At 42.0% G+C, this 7881-nt stretch overlaps 1 long non-coding RNA gene across 1 annotated transcript; it reads left to right on the plus strand.

Annotated features, from left to right (window-relative positions):
- Positions 1–6262: 6262 nt before the first annotated feature.
- LOC144761260 (uncharacterized) lies at positions 6263–7678 on the plus strand. The gene is made up of 5 exons (XR_013595651.1): positions 6263–6397; positions 6525–6647; positions 6754–6853; positions 6956–7045; positions 7464–7678. It is a non-coding gene; the product is annotated as an uncharacterized LOC144761260 (long non-coding RNA).
- Positions 7679–7881: the final 203 nt, after the last annotated feature.

Here is a 7881-nt window from a genome sequence, read left to right on the forward strand (position 1 = left end):
CTTCCTCTAGAAGGTAACCATCCGTCTCTGCTACCAACTGTTACGGCGGGATTTCTGATCTATTGCTATAGGTCTAGATCCCAACACAGGTCGACTGAACCGTTGATACCTGTCATAGAGTAAAAGGCAATCCACTACTAGGTCAATCAGTTAAGGACTTACACCACTCTAAAGAACCACTTACTACAAATAAGTTTTAAAAGTTTATTATAAAGCCAAAGTTAACTGGAGATACAAACATCTCAAAATAAGGTTCAAAAGATATATTGGTATCAATACAAACATAAATTTTCTAAATGATCTTAGTCGGCAAAAGAATATCACCAAAACCTAAAAAGGTGTCAGCCGTGGTGACTTCCAAAGAAGATCACTCACTTCCCTTAGTCTTCGTTGTGAATCGGTGTCTCGCAGTTACCCTATCTGCCTACCCATCCGCTCTCTTAGGTTCCTCAGACCATCTGCCCTAACTCCACCCAGGGGTGCTGTCCCTAATACAAAAATCACATTTACAATAGAAACGCTCTTTAGAGACGCCCCTCACGTGGTGTCGGTTCTGGCATTTTCCATGCTGATACTCCTCTGGGCCCATCGTTAGCGTTGACCTTGCTTCTCAGGCTCTTCTCCGGCAGGACGGTACCCCCCAGGAAATTCCTGAAGCCTCCTCCAGGCCTGTGCCTGACTCCCTGAACAAAACTCTATTCATCACTCTCTTGATTGGAACCTCCTCGCACCTGCAAACAGACACTTGTACAGTGGGCCCCAAATTCCGGCCTCCACCGTTTCTTCTAAGTCGTAAACCTTCGAGCAGGCTCCGCAATTTATGCTTAACATGACCTTCCTCTAACTAACACATGCAGATCAAAGAAATGACCTTATCTATTCAGGCCTATTAGAATTACATGAAACAGGCCTGTGCACTCTGTAAACCTTTAATTTCTTAGTCTAAACAGTATTCTAACTTATTACACACAATGGTTATATGAAACACTTCTATAAAACATATATTTCAGTTCTATGATCAATAATACTTTGAACTACAACAACATTAAAAACCATATCATGTGAGAGTGTAACAGCACCTTTCATTCTCTGTGAACTGCCATGTGGCCTACACATTTCTACGTTTAGCAGTATTACATTCTCCTCTACATCAGCCACATAACATGGGATTTCAACATCATTCTAACATCTCTACACACTTCTACATTAGCTTTTCACACTGATATATGCATTTTATTTTAATTAAACACTCTTATGTATTTTCACTCTATAAATTCGACACTCTTATGTAATCTTTACTAAACTGATGCAACGTGCTTGTAAATATGGTGCACTTCTATTTTTTCTCAATTTGCGCTCTCTCACCCCCCTCTAGAGACACCAGCGGGGACTTTCTGCTTGTGAGGAGCCCTAAAGGCAGGGTACATTAGCTCTAAGTAGGAGAGATGCCAGCAGTGTCTGGGATGCCTGGGTTATTGCATCATAACAATAGACGCGACCTGCACAGAGAGGCGCAAAAGGGGAAGAAAGCCGCCGAAGAGTTAAAGAACACTCAACCTCTTCCAGTGGACCAGGAAGACATCTGGGGAGCCACAACCAGATGTTTATATCCTGGCATTCTGCACCACACAGAACACTCAACATCTGATACTATTATTATGATCTACTCTGAGCAGGAGATACACTGACGCACATTACAACCATACACTCCACCTATGACACAATAGATATAACCCATCCCTCTCCCTGTCAATGTCTTCCCCCACCCCTCTGCGGAGGGGATTATCTGGATCCAAGCAAGGGTGTAGCTAACATTGGTGTCGCAGGTGCAGTTCACCAGTGTCCTGATCCCTCAGGGCTCATTTACTACTGATGATTGCTGTAGTTTGCTACCCTAACAACATTCAGAGACATTTTCCTTGCTTGCACCAGGGCCCGTGGCATCTTTGTTACGATTCTGGATACAAGTTGTTAGGTATCCTTTGACCACTGGGTACATCTGTTAATATTTTTGTTTTAATTTTTAATGAATTTATTTTGAGGTTTTGTAAAGTGCTACCTATAGCCAGCCTCTAGGTTACTTCGAAGCACTATAATTGACAGATACATGGAAAATAGATGAGGTTTGGATGGCGCATCTGATGGGATAAGAGGTAACCGAACCTGATGCTCTTACTTCACCACTCCTGTGTCTGCGCAATGTTCAAGTCTAAAGGGTTCAGAAGATCATGGTGTCCATGATTTTATTCTCTAATTCATTTTATTCTCCAATTCGTTTTCTCCTCCTTTATATGTTCGGTGTTTGAGGACCTTTTGTGTAGTCTTCTCGTTTTCGCTCTCTCGATATTTTCGAAACTCTTAAGTTACTCTTAAAGGCATACACGTGTAGTGCAATAATACAGTATAGTTCTGCTGATAGCTGATTTATGGATTTGTTTTGTCTTTACTGAACTTATGTCCATAGTGTTTTACTGCCGTGAACATATGATCTTATGCACCGGACATCAATATGTCAAATTTGTGTCGGCATCTTTTCTTTATTTATCTATGAAACGGCAACACAAGTTTTGGAACACAAAAAGAAGTTCAGGCTGTTCATCGCGCGTGCACGTTCTCCGAGGGCCTACGTCCTTACGTCACACGTTGGGCACGAGTCTGGCTCCTTGTTTACTTTGTGAGCACTTGCTTGAATTCACAAGTGGCGGCCCAAGGTAGAGCCGTTGTTTCTGAAGTGAACCGGACATGGTCCAAACTTTGGAATGTATATATGTGATTCATCGTTGACTCAACTCTGGTCGGTGTTTGCACTTCGTGTTTGCCACTGTGAGTCACTTTGTTCATACAAGAATAAATCCCTTGCTATATCAATATTTCACTTCTGAAGTATACAGTCTTAGCGCCCCAGCTGAACACAGGCAAAATGACCTTTTTAATATTACACACAATAAATAACATACGCATTAAATGAAGTATTTGCATTTTAAGACTTTTAGACACACACACACACACACACACACACACACACATGTGCACACACACACACACACACACACACACACACACACACACACACACACACACACACACACCCCTCTCTCTCTCTCTCTCTCTCTTCAAAACAAACCTCACACACAAAGGCACATCAAGGAGCACTCTGCGGGATTCCAAAGTTCAATTTATTCCACCAGAAGACGCGTCCCTGCATCATTGCCTTTCTCAAACTGATAGTGCAAAACATAACAGATAACTTGTCCTTAAATAGGTTGTAATGAGCTCTGAGTGGATGACGGAGCGTGGACGATAAAGGAGGCTCTTCCTTACACATACTCCTGTCACCATTACAGCATGTATTCGTAAATGCTCCCTCCGATTGACAACCACCGACCCAGACGACGCCTCGACCCCCATGGAGCACATCCACTTCCAGATCCAGACCAATCCCAGAACGTCGCTCCGCAGAACACTCTTCTAGAGACCGCCTGGCCCCGGCACTCCATTCATCAACGTCATCGCCATCGCCGACCTCATCGCACCCCATGTCCTCGCCTCCACAGACTACATACTACTCAGAGACCTCAACTTCCACCTGGACAACCACAACAACTTCAACACCACCGCCCTCCTAGAGAACCTCACCAACATAGGGCTGAAGCAACTCGTCTCCGCCCCCACTCAGGCAGCGGTAAACACAGTATCTTCTTCAGCCACACCAAGGACCTGCTCTGGACTGACTACCACTGCATACATTTCTCCTTTAGTAAACCCACCGCACACCAGCACGTGCATCACCTCCCATGCAGAATCTTGGAAAAAATCTCAGAAGAACACCTCACCTACGCCCAAACCTGCACTCCACCCCCAACTACAATGGACGCCAACACCGCGGCAAGCAATCCCCACAATTCTTTTTTTGTTATACAGAGTTTTATATACCGCGAACATGACGCGAATCGGGTATCAGAGCGCTTTGCATAGCACCAGTTGAATTACATGAGGACACATTCTTTTTTTTTTTTGTAGGCACGGGGAAATCAAGTGATTAGCCCAGAATCACAGGATGTTCAGCGGCATTGCCGAGACTCGAACCCAGTTCCCCAGATTCGAAGCCGAGCGCCCTAGCCGTTAGACCAACTCCTTTCCCCAATGGACCGCCAATTACGCCAACACACTCCCTTCCCTCCAGAACACCACAAGATGACAAAACAAGAAAGCAAACTGATTCCACGAGCAAGAAACCGCTATAGTACGCAGGAACCTAATTCTCACTCAACAACAATACCAAAGCATATTAACCTAGGAAGATAGACAAATGTGGATGGAATCTCAGAGTCATATAGATCAATGGAGCGACAAATCTAGAAAGTTACTTTACTGATTGTGCAAACAGGCGTCAGTATCCTTGCCCCTCCCCCCTATTCGGATGTACTGGGGAAGACCCTTACAGATCCTACTGACATCGGCTAACAGTTTTGTGCAATTCTACGAAGAACTTTACTAACCGAAAGCAGTGATAAATGTCTCATTGATAGAGAAATTCCTAGTTGACATACCACCCACATTATCTCGGAGGATGTGCGAGGCTCCCTTGACACACCCATAACACTAGAAGAGTTCACAACTGCCATGTCCGAACTGCTGACTGGCAAGGCCCCAGGCCCCAATGGCTTTCCTAATGAAAACAACAACGTAGAGGGAGCGTGAAAAATTGCATCCAAAATTTTATATAATTTCAATTTCTTTTTGTCATTGAACGAGCAGTTCACAAAAATTCCCAAAAAAAGTAGTCTTTCAAACGTGAGTGTTGAAGTTCGTTTTCTTTATTCTGAAGCATGTGTTGATGTCAGTCAGCTTTTAGAAGACACATCATCATTTCCTATACAATGGTTAACAGATTAACAGTCAACGCGTTTCGTCCCCATCCGGGACATCATCAGGGCTGTATATAAGGAAAAACATATAACGTCACCATGGAATCATATCCCATTTGATTGCATAATCCAATCAATACCATTCCTCGAATTAATATGATGATATCCAGTAAAATAATGTCACACGGTATACAAAAGGTGGATCAAAGTTTTAGAGGTGGGGACTGGGATCTAAAGATTAGACAAACAGAAGCAAGGTGGATCTGTAAATGTAGGACGGTAAAGGAGGGGCTCAATACGGATTTGGAATTGCATTACTTCTTAGTATAATGTCATGTGGTTGTGGGTAGCAGTGCAAATATGAGATGTTTGACATGGGGTTACCATCTTGGAGTTAAGGAGAAATTAGGCAATACACTCACTTAAGATGACTATTTAATGGGCAGTGATAAGAGTCTGACTAAATGATTACGTTTTTAGATATAGCATTTTAGTAGTAATACATTAGTCATTAATAGATATATAAGGTTTTCCAATTAGGTGGCCGACTCGAGCTGTGGTAAGGGTGGTAGGGCACACACGGATGTGGACATTATATTGTTTATGAAGACTTGATAGACGAATATTGGAGTTACGTGATTGGAAAGAAGGCCTTTCTGTGAGATGGTGTTGAATATGCACTGAGACGTATCATAGAATAAACGGGGTAGCTACAAATAATTGCCTGTTTGAATTGGATCTTAACATTGGATATTTTGGTTTGAAACATTTTTGAGACAACGTTGTTTAGCTTTGTGAAGATTTGATATCTGATGTTATATAGAAATGGGTTGGTAATGGGGTCTCTTCGTGCTAAAACGGGTAGTATTTACATAGAATTAAAGAGTAATAAAGTCAGTTAGTTGAATTGGCCGGCAAAGTTTGCCGAGCGATGATTGGTCGAAATTGAGCCAATCGGGTTGAGGTTACGGATGTTTATGTTCAAGGTGCCGTTTCGGAGAAATTCCAAGAGGATATTCAGGAAGGCCATTCTTAACTAATATATGGATATTGTGAGGGGTGCGGTGCTGTCCTTGGAACTATGAAATAGAGTTGGTTAGATTATTTGACGCAGAAGCTAGATAGATTTTCATGAAATACGGGATGCGGACCAGAGAGGGAACCACAGTCTGTTTTTTCACTATTTCTTATAGACTGATAGGCGGTACGTGACGGGCAATGGGAGGATTTGGCTCGGTAATTGGTTGATTTAAGCAGACCAATGGAATAAAGTCAGTGTTAATACGACTGCCGCCGCTTGAATTGGATACTAAGGAAGTTGCGTATATTAACCGGAAGACAGCAGATTGGCGGACGAGATGGGGAATGTCCTTAGCTATTTTGGGCGCATCAGTGTTTTTTTTGTAACCGGGAATGTGATTGGTGGGTGTATTGTTGAAATAGCAGGGCAACATGATGGACCTGTGCATTCCGGATTTATCGAGCCGAGAGCTAGGATCGTGTGGAGATTTCTTGGAAGTACGCAATCGGTAAGTGGAACGAAGGGGGCAAGGGGCGACAGATGATAGATTTCTGAGGAGCAGAGCAAGTAACTTTAACTATCCCTCCCTTCCTTTTTGTCTGTTTTTTTCATTTTTTTGTTTTGTAACACTACAGGGAGATATTTGGAATTGGAAACATTTGAAGTTCCTTTGAAGTCGTATTGCGGTGTTGGGAGTTTGGAAATGGATACTGCCTGGATTTGTTGAAGGATGACCTGTGGATTGTGGATTGGGATTGGTAAAATAACTGTTACTTTGTTATATGGGCATTTGGGTACAGAAACCAGGCCAAGGTTTGTAGTTGGACGATTTTCAAAAAACATGCACAATATGTTTTATTTCAGTTTCGATTTGGGACTGAAGGTAGATTACCATGTGGGCAGCTCGGAAAGGATATTTCAAACGAATTGATGCGTAATACTTGTGGATTCTGGATTGTGATTGGTAAGAAAAGTGTTATTTTGTTATGTGGGGATTTGGGGACAGACACTAGGTTATGATGGGTAGATGGAAGGTTCATAATCATGCACATTAGGTTTTTCACAGTTTTGAATTGGGACTATAGTGGATGGACCAAGCCCGAGTTGGGCACACATGAGAATTTATCTTGATATGGTGGCTTCAACATTTATGGAGGTGAGCTCAGGATTTAGGCATTGCGCTACCACAAAACAGGGGGCTCTAATACTCCATGGTTCTACTCAAGGGTTAGTAGTTCATATGTTTATGTAGATAACACGGGTTAGTAGAAATATTTACTGAGTGATAGAATTCCAACAGGATTGTATATATAATGACTTTAACACTTTTTGATTTGAACATTGATGGTCTCCATGTCAGATTAAGTGATTATGATTTTCAATGAATTCAAGGTGTTGACCACAAGAGGGTTTTTAGATTGTTCAATAGGCAGGGTGGTATCTTTGCTTAGGCCGTTTGTGACATTATTTTACTGGATATCATCATGTTAATTCGAGGAACGGTATTGATTGGATTATGTAATCAAATGGGATATGATTGCATGGTGACGTTATATGTTTTTCCTTATTTACAGCCCTGATGATGTCCCGGATGGGGACGAAACGCGTTGGCTGTTAATCTGTTAACTATTGTATAGGAAATGATGATGTTTCTTCTGGAAGCTGACTGACATCAACACATGCTTCAGAATAAAGAAAACGAACTTCAACACTCACGCTTGAAAGACTACTTTTTTTGGGAATTTTTGTGAACTGCTCGTTCCATGACAAAAAGAAATAGAAATTATATAAAATTTTGGATGCAATTTTTCACGCTCCCTCTATGTTGTTGTTTTCATTAGGTTTACCAGTGGTTTTTGACAGTGTGATCTTTAGAGGTTGAGCGTGTCCACTGTATTTAATTCATAAGTATTTTATTTTGATTGAATAGCCTTTTGGTGCACACAGTAGTAGACCCTACATCGTCTGTACGGAGAATAATCCCAATAGCTT

The sequence above is a fragment of the Lissotriton helveticus genome, chromosome 6 (genome assembly GCF_964261635.1).
Source record: "Lissotriton helveticus chromosome 6, aLisHel1.1, whole genome shotgun sequence".
Lineage (NCBI taxonomy): Eukaryota > Metazoa > Chordata > Amphibia > Caudata > Salamandridae > Lissotriton > Lissotriton helveticus.